The sequence below is a fragment of the Rattus norvegicus genome, chromosome 16 (assembly GCF_021556685.1).
Source record: "Rattus norvegicus strain SHRSP/BbbUtx chromosome 16, alternate assembly SHRSP_T2T, whole genome shotgun sequence".
In the NCBI taxonomy this organism is placed as follows: domain Eukaryota; kingdom Metazoa; phylum Chordata; class Mammalia; order Rodentia; family Muridae; genus Rattus; species Rattus norvegicus.
The window spans coordinates 20389524-20404373 of record NC_141549.1 but is presented as its reverse complement, the minus strand read 5'-3'; the positions used below and the strand labels follow the sequence as shown (position 1 = coordinate 20404373).

Here is a 14850-nt window from a genome sequence, read left to right as displayed (position 1 = left end):
TAAATAAATTAATCAATTTTACACTCTAGATATTATTCCCCTCCTGGCCCATTCCCCAAGAATTCTGGATCCCATAACCCCCCGCCAATTCTACTGGGGATATCCACACCCACAAAACGTCTAAACTTCCTGGGGCCTCCAATCTCTTGAGGATTAGTGGCATCTTCTGTGACAGAAGCCTGACCAAGTGGTCCTATGCTATATATTACATATACTTTTGTTTTATTTTTTATATTTTTATTCACTTTATATCTCAATCATTGCCCCCTCTGAGACCATCCTAACACCATTCTTCCTTCCATCCCACCTCTCCTCCTCCTCTAAGAGGTTGAACTCCCCAGCCCCGTGAGTATTCCCGCACCTTGCCACATCAAGAAACAGCAGGATTACGTTCATCCACTCCTACTGAGTCTAGAAAAAGTATCAGATTTCACAGACAAGAAACGGCTTTAAAAAGAGCTCCCACCCCACTTTTAGCACTCGAAATAAAGAGTGAGCTGCACATCTTCAACAAATGTGTGTCAGACAAGGTCTGCTTCATGTACTACATAGTTCAGTCTCTGAGAGGTCCCAAAGGTTCAGTTTAGATGACTCTGTTGGTATTCTGTGTAGTTGATGTTCTGTTCCAGGCCCTCACTCATTCCCCTAAATCTCCCATAAGAGTCTGTAGGCATGATACAATGTTTCACTATGGGTTTCTGAATCTGTTTCAGTCAGCTGCTAGGTAGAACCTGTCAGCGGAGGGTTAAGTGATTCCTTTGTCTTCTAGTATAACAAAGTATCATTAATATTGTCAGGAACTTGTACTTGCCTGTGGATGGGTCTAAACTTGGACCTTTATAGGTTGTCCATTCCCATAGTCTCTGCTCCACATTTCTCTCTGCATTTCTTGTAGGAAGGATAAACTTGGGGTCAAAAGTTTTGTGTCTTCTTATGGGTTGTTGTCCTTATATTCCCACTGGAGTTCCTGTGTGGCTACAGAAGTGGCATCTTCAGTTTCCATATCCCCACTGCCAGGAGTATCAGCTAATGTCACCACTATTTACCGTGGGAAATTTCCCACTCCAGGTGTCTGGTATATCCTCAAGATGTTCCCACCTTCCGCACCCCACAACTCTGTCTCTCTCTGCCTCTGTCTGTCTCTCTCTCTGTCTCTCTGTCTCTGTCTCTGTCTCTCTCCTCTCTCTCTCTCTGTCTCTCTCTCTCTCTCTTATTCTCTCTGTCTCTCTCTCCCTCTCTCCAGCTATAGGTTTTCATTTACACTTCTGGTTCTCCAGCCCTCTCTTCTGTCTCTCCTCAAACTTCATACTCAACTCATTCCCTATTCCTCTTCCTATCCCTCTCTTACTCAGTCCTCTCCCTACATATTTCTCCTATGACTATTTTATTCCCCCTCCTAAGTGAGAATCAGGTATTTTATATTGAGCTTTCCTTCATATTCAGTATCTTTCTGTATATACGGTATATTATGATTACACTGTAATTTTGACTAATAAGCACTTATAAGTCAGTACATTCAATGCATGTTTTTGGGTGTGGGTTACCTAACTCAGGATGATATTCTCAATTTCCACCTATTTGCTTGCAAAATTCAAGATGTCTTTGTTTTTCATAGCTGAATAGTATTCTACAGTGCAAATGTACCACATTATTTTTTATCCATCCTTGTTTTAGGGGCAATTGAATTGTTTCTAGTTTATGGGTATTATGAACAAAGCTACTATGATCATAGTTGAGCAAGTGTCCCTGTTGTATAGTAGGTAACCGTTTGTGTAAATGCCTAGGAGAGGTATAGCTAGGTCTTGAGGTAAAATTATTTTGAGTATTCAGAGAAAATGCCAAATTAATTTTCCAAATTGATTGTACAAATTTCTACTCCAGCAACAATGAAAAAATCTTTTCTGTGCTCCACATCCTTACCAGCATGTACTATCACTTGAAATTATGGACTTAGCCTTTCTAACAGTGTATATGAAATCTCAGCATCATTTTGATTCTCATTTCAAAGATGGTTAAGGACTTTGAAGATTTCTTTAAGTGCTTCTTGGCCATTTGAAATTCCTTTGTTGAGAATTCTCTGCTTATCTTTGTACCCCAATTTTAATTGATAAACCCAGGGACCCGAAAGCCTGACCTGGGAGGGCTTAAGAAGTAGTGCTCTCTTGAAGAGCTCCAACTGCCATGGACAAAAACAAAGCAAAATTACACTATAAAATAGGGAAAATCAATGTGGGGCTTAGAGGAATGACTCAATATTGATAAGGGTTGGTTGCATTTTCCAACAACCTATTTCTATTCTCAGAATCATCCAGTGCCTAAGAGCACTTACATCTCTGGGACCTGAACCTCTCTTCTGGACACTATAGGTGCAACATAGGTGGTAAAAACAGACACCCATGGGTAAGTATGTATTATTTTGATATTTGACCTGTATAGATACTTAGCATGTATTTCTGTGCACCAAATGAATGTAGTGTCTGTAGCATCCAGAATAGAATTCAACATCCCCTTCAAACTGTAGTTACACACAGTTGAAGGCCAAAATGTACAGCTGCATATTAGGCTCAGGTCTCCTAGAAGTGCAGTTAGCCAAAGCTCTTAACGACTGAGCCATATCTCTAGACCTAAAAATATTCCAAAGGATAAAATACTATAGAATCAATTTTTAAAGTGCACTGAAAATTTCAGAGTTGCAACAGAGTGTAGGGGGATGCAATTGTTGCAACCAAAGTAACAACAAAGAAGTTCTAGACTCATAAACAGTGAATTTAGAAGGAGAGAACTATTTTCTTGATCAGTAAGCATGAAAGAGTAGGAATTAGGTGGACCTCGCTCTCCTACAGGATTAAGAATGGAAAAAGAGTCAGTTTTAGAATTCAGAAGACAAAATTCTCTTCAACATAGAACATGGAATGTTTTGAGGTCACTTACCATCTTCTAAATTTCCACAGACATTTTCTTCTTTAAACTGCCCTCAGAAAATATTTAGTTCCATTGATTTCCAGTTTTTATAGGAATAGCCCTCTACTCTTTTTCATTTCATTCGTAAGATTTTTTATTTACATATGAAATGATTCCCCTCCAGAAAACCTCAGCCCATCACATCACCCCACACCATGCCTCCACAAGGGCACTCCCCACCCTCCCACCCACTCCCACCTGCTTCCCTGCCCTGGCATTCTCCTTCACTGGGGCATTGTGTCTTCACAGGACCACAGGCCTCCCTTCCCATTGATGCCCAACAAGGTCCATCTTCTGCTCCATATTCTGCTGGAGCCAGGGGTTGCTCCATGTGTATGCTTTACTTGGAGCTTTAGTCCCTGGATGCTCTGCGGTATCTGGTTGGTTGACATTGTTTTTCTTCCTATGGGGTCCTTTCTCTAACTCCTCCATTGTGGTCCCACTTCTCAGTCCAATGGTTTGTTGAGAACATTGCCTCTAAATTTCTCAGGCTCTGGCAGAGCCTCTCAGATGACACCTATATCAGGCTCCTGTCAGCATGCACCTCTTGGCATCCCCAAGAGTGCCTGAGTTTGGTGACTGCATGTGGGATGGATCCCCTTACGTTGCACTCTCTGGATGGCCTTTCCTTCAGTCTCTGCTTCACACTTTGTATTCCCTCCTATGACTAATTTATACTCCCTTTGTGTAGGGGTGTGTGTGTGTAGGTGTGTGTGTGTTTGTGTGCGTGTGTGTGTGTGTGTGTGTGTGTGTGTGTGTGTCTTTCATTCAGGAATGTAAACAATTGAGGCACGCTGTAAACCTCTCACTGGGATTTATTAAATAAATATTAATTCTATGTTCATATTGTGTAAACATTTGTGTTTATATCCTTGGTAAACTGTGATCATATTCACAATGAGGCATTTCCTTTCATTTTTCTGACGTTTCTTGTTGCTATTGTCAATATAATTGAAATAAGGTGAGGTTGGACTCTTGAATGGACACACAAGGCAGGGCCTTGTTTTCACACTTTTCTGCTTTATCAGGAGCTCTGAAGAATTAGCTACCGTATGCAGAAAAACCGTGGACTAAACCCTTCTGAAAATGTGCTGTCAACAGAAACAAAATCCTGCGCTTCCTTCACTACATGATTTTTATAAAGCTATTAGAATAAATTGATGAAGTTCCTCATCACAAACATCTCCCCATTTGATTTCAAGCAGGCATGGTAACAGGATCGGCTCTGCATGGCAAACCTGAGGCCTGAATGATGTAGGAGGAGGAGCCGGAGGCAGAGATGGATCTTTGCTATCAGCATGATTTATTGTGTGCTGTCTCCCAGGTTTATCATGTCCCTATTTATGTTGTGAGTGTGTGGGGGTTGTGGGTTTTTGAACATTTCTATGTTTAATATTTAATTGAATACTGTTGATATTTACTTTGTATAATTGACAGACTGTGTGAATTTTCTCTTGATAACTGACAGACTATTGGAAATTCCTATGCACAATTGGCTTGCTGTGGTCATTTCCTATGCATGCATGGCATGCACTTAGTTTTTCCTATGGATGACTCTCAAGCAATGTGTGTGTCCTCTAGATGACTAACAGACTGTGTGTGTTTCCAATAGATGACTGAAAGGCTGTTGACTTTCTCTGTGGATTTTCAGAGGATATGGGCATTTTTTAGAAATGGTTCTAAGGCTGTGGGCAATTCCTATGGGTGTTTGATAGGCTGCAGGTTTTTCCCACAGATGGTTGCCAGGTTGGGGGTCTGCCATGTAGGTGACAATCAGGCTGTAACTCCTTCCTACGGATGATTGACATGTTGTAGGTGTTTCCTATGAATGCCTGACAGGTTGTGGGTACTTTCTATGGATGATTTGCAGGTAGCAGTCAGCTAATACGGATGACTGACTGGAAGGCTGTGCATGTTTGCTATGCATATTGAACAATTGTAGATGTGTACTATGTATGGTTGACAGTCGTTGGGTGTTTCTTATGAATGATGGACAGGGTGTGGGTATTTCCTGTGAATGACTGACATAGTGTGGGCTTGTACTTTGGACAAGTGACAAAGTTGGTATGTGTTTCCTACGGTTGAGAGACAGGCTGTTGACTCTACCTATGAATAATTGACAGGCTCTAAGATATGTTATGAAAGACTGACAAGCTGTGGGTCTCTCCATTGAATGAGAGGCTATGGGAGTTTCTAATGAATGACTAACAGGCTCTGAAGGGTTTGTATATAACTTTGTGGGCATGTCCTGTGGGTGATTAATAGACTATGGCCATTTGTTAGGTCTGATTGACAGACTCTGATAATTTCTTCTGGGTGACTGACAGGTTTTGTGAGTTGCTGATAGATGATTGACAGGATGAGGGGGTTTCCAGTGGATGACTGACAGGACATGGGCAATTCGTATGGATGGTTGCCAGGCTGTGGGCTTTTCCTTTGGATAATTAACAGGCTATGTAGGTTTTAGGGACAGATTTTTGATAACCTGTATGACTTGTGGGTGACTGACATGTTGTGGGTCTTATGCTAGATGACTGACACAACATAGGCATGACCTACAGATGCAGATCTACAGACTATTTGTATCTCCGTAAATTTTAGCAACAAATGAAAAATTGAAACCCCCAGTCACCAATACTTTGACTCTTTTCATTTCCAAATTTCATTTTTTTACACCCACGATTAAGGTTTCCATATTTGCTGCCATTAGGATCACCACATACTGCTTAGGTAATAGATAAAGTATCCATGGTAACACAGGGGCTAAAAGGTAGTAAAGCAGGACCTCAGGCTTTGTGGTAAAATGGTCGATGTGTCCCTGGACTTACAACAAATTGGGTAAATAAAAATACAAGGAGATAACCTATGGCATCCAATCTCCTATACATGAGAGTCCAAAAGGTTTCAGCAAAAAGAAACGAGGTTTCCAAATAGCAAAGTTCATTTCATGTTATATTTACATTCATATAATGTAAGGAAGCTTGACTGGGCAGAGGAATGTAAAGGTTGAGGAATGGGAAGATCTTGAGATATATTAGAATGTGTATTATACACAATAGATATTTAAGTTACATGTGGGGAATAAATGGACTGACAGAATGAAAAAGTAAAGTTGGACAAATCAGAGTTTTAAAGAAAATATTCAATAAGCAAAAGAATATTTTCAAAATATAATTCATTCTTGCATTATTTACATGAAGCTCTACCTTAACAACTAATTAACACCCTAAAATAACAAAATGATCAAGAAGCATATGGACTTCAGAAAATATGCTGGTGTATCATCAATTCTCCTTCAAGCAAAAAAAATAGGAAATGAGAATGAGAGTGTAGATCCCTAATCTCAAATCCCGTGGGGAAGAGAGCTGAAAACTGAGAAGTGCAGAACATCCTGAAACCGCAGGACACTTCTGCTCACCTCTGCCCACATCCCTGGTCAGACAGGAAACTGCATAGTTCCTCTGGACACAGTAATATAGGAACTGTTAGCAGCAGGTACCTGCAGTTCTGGTCGGTGCCCAGAACTGAACTGAATGAGTCAAACAGCTCCCTGCTCCCAAATCCTGTGGGGGAGAGAGCTGGACCCTCAGAAGTGAGGACACTCCTGAGAAATCAAAGGAGACTACCCTCTGCCCACATTCCCAGCCTAAGAGGGAATGGTCTAGTGTCATCTCTGCCTGCTGGGTGCAGGGACATAGGAGCAGTCGGGGGTGGGGGATCCTTCCAATTCCTACCTGTGCCAAGAGCTCAAAGACAGTCACCAGGAGCACCTCCATACCTGAGAGCAGAGCACCTCTTCCCAGAAATGGCTGAAAGAAAACAGGAAAACAATTCCACCTGAGTGCTGACACAGAGGCCCGTTGAAAGAACAAAAAAACAAGAATAGCAAAAACTATACTCAACAATGAAAGAACTTCCTGGGGAATCACCATCCCTCACCACAAACAGTATTACAGAGCAATAGTCATAAAAACTGTATGGTATTGGTACAGAGACCTGCAGATAGATCAGCGAAATAAAACTGAAAATCCAGAAATGTTTCCACACACCGTTGGTCACTTAATCTTTGAAAAAGGAGCTAAAATCATCCAATGGAAAAAAAGCGTTTTCAACATATGGTTCTAGATCAATGGAGGACAGCATGTAGAAGAATGCAAATAGTTACGTTCTTTTTTTTAATCTTTTATTAGATATGTTTCTTTATTTACATTTTAAAAGTTATTCCCCTTCCCAGTTTCCGGTCCATCTGCCCCCATCCCCTCCAATATCCTCCCCCATATGGGTATTACCCCATACATTCCCCTTACTGCCCCCACACATACCCCTGCACTGGGAGTCCAACCTTCGGAGGACCAAGGGCTTTGGGTCCATTCTTATCTCCCTATACAAACCTTAAGTCCACATGGATCAAGGACCTCCAAATCAAACCACATGCACTGAAAGTAACAGAAGAAAAAGTAGGGAACTGTCTCAAACACGTGAGAACTGGGAAAAATTTCCTGAACAAAACACCAATGGTTTATGCTCTAAGATAAAGAATCAACAAATGGGATCTCATAAAACTACAAAGCTTCTATGAGGCAAAGGACACTGTTGTTAGGACAAAATAGAAATCGACAAATTGGGAAAAGATCTTTACTAATACTACATCTGATACAGGGCTAATATCAAAAATATAGAAAGAACTCAAGAACTTATGTTCCAGAGAGCCAAATAACACTATCAAAAACTGGGGTACAGAGCTAAACAAAAATTCAAAGGTGAGGAATATCGAATGGGTGAGAAGCACCTTAGGAAATGTTCAACATCCTTAGTCATCAGGGCAATGCAAATCAAAACAACCCTACAATTTCACCTCACACTAGTCAGAATGGCTAGGATAAAATCTCAGGTGACAGTAGATGCTGGTGAGGATGTGGAGAAAGAGGAACACTCCTCCATTGTTGGTAGGATTGCAAACTGGTACAACCAATTTGGAAATCAGTCTGGAGGTTCCTCAGAAAATTGAACATTCCACTACCTGAGGACCCAGCTACACCTCTCCTGGGCAAAGACCCAAATGGTGCTCCAACATATAACAAGGACACATGCTCCACTATGTTCATAGCAGACTTATTTATAATAGCCAGAAGCTGGAAAGAACCCAGATGCCCTTCAACAGAGGAATGGATACAGAAAATGTGGTACATCTACACAATGGAGTACTACTCAACTATATGATTTCATGAAATTCAGAGGCAAATGGATGGAACTGGAAAATGTCAACCTGAGTGAGTTAACCCATTCACAGGAAAACACACATGGTCTACACTCAGTGATAATTGTATGTTAGCCCAAAAGCTCAAATTACCCAAGATGCAATCCCCAGACTCCATGAAGTTCAAGAAGGATGACCAAAATTCAGATGCTTGCAATCCTTCTTAAAATGGGGAACAAAAATATTCATAGGAGGGTATACGGAGGCAAACTTTACAGCAGACACTCAAGAAACGGCCATTCAGAGCCTGCCCAACATGTGCCCCATATATATATATATATATATATATATATATATATATATATATATATATATATACAGAAATACTCACACACAGAGAGAGAGAGAGAGAGAGAGAGAGAGAGAGAGAGAGAGAGAGAGAGAGAGAGAGAGCGCCACCAAAACTAGGTGAGACTGATGAAGCTAAGAAGAGCATGATGACAGGAACCGGATATAGGTCTCTCCTGAGAGACACGAGCTGAGCATGTCAAATACATAGGTAAACACTAGCAGCAACCTACTCAACTGAGAATGGGGCACCCTTGGGGAAATTACAGAAGGGACTGAAAGATCTGAAGGTTCTTGAAACCTCATAACAATATCAAGGCCTACCATCCAGAGCTTCCAGGGACTAAATCACTACCCAAAGACTTTACATAGACTGTCCCAGGACTCCAACTGCATATGCTGCAGAGTTGGAATATCATTTTTGGGCACCAGTGGAAGGGGAAGTCCTTGGTCCTGCCAAGGATGGACCCCAGAGCAGGGAAATGTCGGGGGCATAGAAAGGGGGAGTGAATGGGATGGCCACAGTTATGATGAAGGAGGAGGGGATAGGAGGCTTACGGACAGGAAAATGGGAAAGGAATGTACATTTGAACATAAATAAATATATCCAATTAAAAAGAAGAAAAATAAAACAGACTGAAGGAGCTGAAGGGGCTTTCAATCCCATAGGAATAACAACAACATCAACCATCCAGACCCTCCAGAGCTCCCAGAGACTAAACCATCAACCACTAAGCCACTACCCAAAGACTATACATGGACTGACCCTGGTCTCCAACTGCATAGGTAGCAATGTAGTAGGGCACCGGTGGAAGGGGAAGCCCTTGGTGCTGCCAAGACCTAATGCCCAGTGAACAGGATTGTTGTGGGGAGGGTTGTAAGGTGAGGAGGATGGAAAGGGGAACACCCATATAGAAGGGGAGGGGAAGGAGTTAGGGGGATGTTTGCTTGGAAACCAGGAAAGGTAATAACAATTGAAATGTAAATAAGAAATACTCAAGTTGAGGAAACAGACCAGATAAACAGTTCTCTGCACCCAAATCCCGTGGGAGGGAGAGCTAAAACTACAGAGAGGCAGACACACCTGGGAAACCAGAAGAGACTGCACTCTGCACACATCCAGACGCCAGAGGAAAACACCAAACGCCATCTGGAACCCTGGTGCACGGAGGCTCCCGGAAAGAGCGGCGCAGATCTCCTCGGTTGCTGCCGCCGCGGAGAGGACTTAGGCAGTACCCCACGAGCACACTTGAGCCTCGGAACCTCAGGTAGGACCAACTTTTCCCCTGCAAGTGACCTGCCTGCTGAACTCAAGACACAGGCCCACAGGAACAGCTGAAGACCTATAGAGAGGAAAAACTACACGCCCGAAAGCAGAAAACTCTGTCCCCATAACTGGCTGAAAGAAAACAGGAAAACTGGTCTACAGCACTCCTGACACACAGGCTTATAGGACAGTCTAGCCACTGTCAGAAATAGCAGAAAAAAGTAACACTAGAGATAATATGATGGCGGGAGGCAAGTGCAGGAACCCAAGCAACAGAAACCAAGACTACATGCCATCATCGGAGCCCAATTCTCCCACCAAAATAAACATGGAATATCCAAACACACCAGAAAAGCAAGATCTAGTTTCAAAATCATATTTGATCATGATGCTGGAGGACTTCAAGAAAGACGTGAAGAACTCCCTTAGAGAACAAGTAGAAGCCTACAGAGAGGAATCGCAAAAATGCCTGAAAGAATTCCAGGAAAACACAATCAAACAGTTGAAGGAATTAAAAATGGAAATAGAAGCAATCAAGAAAGAACACATGGAAACAACCCTGGATATAGAAAATCAAAAAAAGAGACAAGGAGCTGTAAATAGAAGCCTCACCAACAGAATACAAGAGATGGAAGAGAGAATCTTGGGAGCAGAAGATTCCCTAGAAATCATTGACTCAACTGTCAAAGATAATGTAAAGCGGAAAAAGCTACTGGTCCAAAACATACAGGAAATCCAGAACTCAATGAGAAGATCAAACCTAAGGATAATAGGTATAGAAGAGAGTGAAGGCTCCCAGCTCAAAGGACCAGTAAATATCTTCAACAAAATCATAGAAGAAAACTTCCCTACCCTAAAAAAAGAGATACCCATAGGCATACAAGAAGCCTACAGAACTCCAAATAGATTGGACCAGAAAAGAAACACCTCCTATCACATAATAGTCAAAACACCAAACGCACAAAATAAAGAAAGAATATTAAAAGCAGTAAGGGGAAAAGGTCAAGTAACATATAAAGGCAGACCTATCAGAATCACACCAGACTTTTCGCCAGAAACTATGAAGGCCAGAAGATCCTGGACAGATGTCATACAGACCCTAAGAGAACACAAGTGCCAGCCCAGGTTACTGTATCCTGCAAAACTCTCAATTAACATAGATGGAGAAACCAAGATATTCCATGACAAAACCAAATTTACACAATATCTTTCTACAAATCCAGCACTACAAAGGATAATAAAGGGTAAAGCCCAACATAAGGAGGCAAGCTATACCCTAGAAGAAGCAAGAAACTAATCGTCTTGGCAACAAAACAAAGAGAAGAAAAGCACACAAACATAACCTCACATCCAAATATGAATATAACAGGAAGCAATAATCACTATTCCTTAATATCTCTCAACATCAATGGCCACAACTCCCAAATAAAAAGACATAGATTAACAAACTGGATACGCAACGAGGACCCTGTATTCTGCTGCCTACAGGAAACACACCTCAGAGACAAAGACAGACACTACCTCAGAGTGAAAGGCTGGAAAACAACTTTCCAAGCAAATGGTCAGAAGAAGCAAGCTGGAGTAGCCATTCTAATATCAAAAAAAATCAATTTTCAATTAAAAGTCATCAAAAAAGATAAGGAAGGACACTTCATATTCATCAAAGGAAAAATCCACCAAGATGAACTCTCAATCCTAAATAACTATGCCCCAAATACAAGGGCACCTACATACGTAAAAGAAACCTTATTAAAGCTCAAAACACACATTGCACCTCACACAATAATAAAGGGAGATTTCAACGCCCCACTCTCATCAATGGACTGATCATGGAAACAGAAATTACACAGAGACGTAGACAGACTAAGAGAAGTCATGAGCCAAATGGACTTAACAGATATTTATAGAACATTCTATCCTAAAGCAAAAGGATATACCTTCTTCTCAGCTCCTCATGGTACTTTCTCCAAAATTGACCATATAGTTGGTCAAAAAACGGGCCTCAACAGGTACAGAAAGATAGAAATAATCCCATGTGTGCTATCAGACCACCACGGCCTAAAACTGGTCTTCAAAAACAATAAGGGAAGAATGACCACATATACGTGGAAATTGAACAATGCTCTACTCAATGATAACCTAGTCAAGGAAGAAATAAAGAAAGAAATTAAAAACTTTTTAGAATTTAATGAAAATGAAGATACAACATACCCAAACTTATGGGACACAATGAAAGCTGTGCTAAGAGGAAAACTCATAGCGCTGAGTGCCTGCAGAAAGAAACAGGAAAGAGCATATGTCAGCAGCTTGACAGCACACCTAAAAGCTCTAGAGCAAAAAGAAGCAAATACACCCAGGAGGAGTAGAAGGCAGGAAATAATCAAACTCAGAGCTGAAATCAACCAAGTAGAAACAAAAAGGACCATAGAAAGTATCCACAGAACCAAAAGTTGGTTCTTTGAGAAAATCAACAAGATAGATAAACCCTTAGCCAGACTAACGAGAGGACACTGAGAGTGTGTCTAAATTAACAAAATCAGAAATGAAAAGGGAGACATAACTACAGATTCAGAGGAAATTCAAAAAATCATCAGATCTTACTATAAAAGCCTATATTCAACTAAACTTGAAAATCTACAGGAAATGGACAAGTTCCTAGACAAATATCAGGTACCGAAGTTAAATCAGGAACAGATAAACCAGTTAAACAACCCCATAACTCCAAAGGAGATAGAAGCAGTCATTAAGGGTCTCCCAACCAAAAACAGCCCAGGTCCAGATGGGTTTAGTGCAGAATTCTATCAAACCTTCATAGAAGAACTCATACCAATATTATCCAAACTATTCCACAAAATTGAAACAGATGGATCACTCCCGAATTCCTTCTATGAAGCCACAATTACTCTTATACCTAAACCACACAAAGACCCAACAAAGAAAGATAACCTCAGAACAATTTCCCTTATGAATATCGACGCAAAAATACTCAATAAAATTCTGACAAACCGAATCCAAGAGCACATCAAAACAATCATCCACCATGATCAAGTAGGCTTCATCCCAGGCATGCAGGGATGGTTTAATATACGGAAAACCATCAACGTGATCCATTATATAAACAAACTGACAGAACAAAAACCACATGATCATTTCATTAGATGCTGAGAAAGCATTTGACAAAATTCAACACCCCTTCATGATAAAAGTCTGGGAAAGAATAGGAATTCAAGGCCCATACCTAAACATAGTAAAAGCCATATACAGCAAACCAGTTGCTAACATTAAACTAAATGGAGAGAAACTTGAAGCAATCCCACTAAAATCAGGGACTAGACAAGGCTGCCCACTCTCTCAATACTTATTAAATATAGTTCTTGAAGTTCTAGTCAGAGCAATCAGACAACAAAAGGATTTGGTCAAGGGGATACAGATCGGAAAAGAAGAAGTCAAAATATCACTATTTGCAGATGATATGATAGTTTATTTAAGTGATCCCAAAAGTTCCACCAGAGAACTACTAAAGCTGATAAACAACTTCAGTAAAGTGGCTGGGTATAAAATTAACTCAAATAAATCAGTAGCCTTCCTCTACACAAAAGAGAAACAAGCCGAGAAAGGAATTAGGGAAACGACACCCTTCATAATAGACCCAAATAATATAAAGTACCTCGGTGTGACTTTAACAAAGCAAGTAAAAGATCTGTACAATAAGAACTTCAAGACACTGAAGAAAGAAACTGAAGAAGACCTCAGAAGATGGAACGATCTCCCATGCTCATGGATTGCCAGGATTAATATAGTAAAAATGGCCATTTTACCAAAAGCGATCTACAGATTCAATGCAATCCCCATCAAAATACCAATCCAGTTCTTCAAAGAGTTAGACAGAACAATTTGCAAATTCATCTGGAATAACAAAAAACCCAGGATAGCTAAAAGTATCCTCAACAATAAAAGGACTTCAGGGGGAATCACTATCCCTGAACTCAAGCAGTATTACAGAGTAATAGTGATAAAAACTGCATGGTATTGGTACAGAACAGACAGATAGACCAATGGAATAGAATTGAAGACCCAGAAATGAACCCACATGCCTATGGTCACTTGATTTTTGACAAAGGAGCCAAAACCATCAAATGGAAAAAAGATAGCATTTTCAGCAAATGGTGCTGGTTCAACTGGAGGTCAACATGTAGAAGAATGCAGATCGATCCATGCTTATCACCCTGTACAAAGCTTAAGTCCAAGTGGATCAAGGACCTCCACATCAAACCTAATACACGCAAACTAATAGAAGAAAAACTAGGGAAGCATCTGGAACACATGGGCACTGGAAAAAATTTCCTGAACAAAACACCAATGGCTTATGCTCTAAGATCAAGAATGGACAAATGGGATGTCATAAAACTGCAAAGCTTCTGTAAGGCAAAGGACCCTGTGGTTAGGACAAAACGGCAACCAACAGATTGGGAAAAGATCTTTACCAATCCTACAGCAGATAGAGGCCTTATATCCAAAATATACAAAGAACTCAAGAAGTTAGACCGCAGGGAGACAAATAACACTATTAAAACATGGGGTTCAGAGCTAAACAAAGAATTCACAGCTGAGGAATGCCGAAGGGCTGAGAAACACCTAAAGAAATGTTCAACATCTTTAGTCATAAGGGAAATGCAAATCAAAACAACCCTGAGATTTCACCTCACACCAATGAATGGCTAAGATCAAAAACTCAGGTGACAGCAGATGCTGGCGAGGATGCGGAGAAAGAGGAACACTCCTCCATTGTTGGTGGGATTGCAGACTGGTAAAACCACTCTGGATATCAGTCTGGAGGTTCCTCAGAAAATTGGACATTGAACTGCCTGAGGATCCAGCTATACCTCTCTTGGGCATATACCCAAAAGATGCCTCAACATATAAAAGAGACACGTGCTCCACTATGTTCATCGCAGCCTTATTTATAATAGCCAGAAGCTGGAAAGAACCCAGATGCCCTTCAACAGAGGAATAGATACAGAAAATGTGGTACATCTACACAATGGAGTACTACTCAGCAATCAAAAACAATGACTTC

The 14850-nt window shown here is 40.8% G+C and overlaps 1 protein-coding gene and 1 long non-coding RNA gene across 2 annotated transcripts in view; one reads left to right on the top strand and one right to left on the bottom strand.

The window, feature by feature from the left end:
• Nucleotides 1-14850, bottom strand: part of Poteml2 (POTE ankyrin domain family member M like 2) — a 464489-nt gene that overhangs the window by 120614 nt on the left and 329025 nt on the right.
• Nucleotides 1-14850, top strand: part of LOC148000436 (uncharacterized) — an 88364-nt gene that overhangs the window by 45187 nt on the left and 28327 nt on the right. Inside the window, exon 2 of the long non-coding RNA XR_015640282.1 lies at nucleotides 2303-2400. This is a non-coding gene — a long non-coding RNA (uncharacterized LOC148000436). The remainder of the gene's footprint in view (nucleotides 1-2302; nucleotides 2401-14850) is intronic.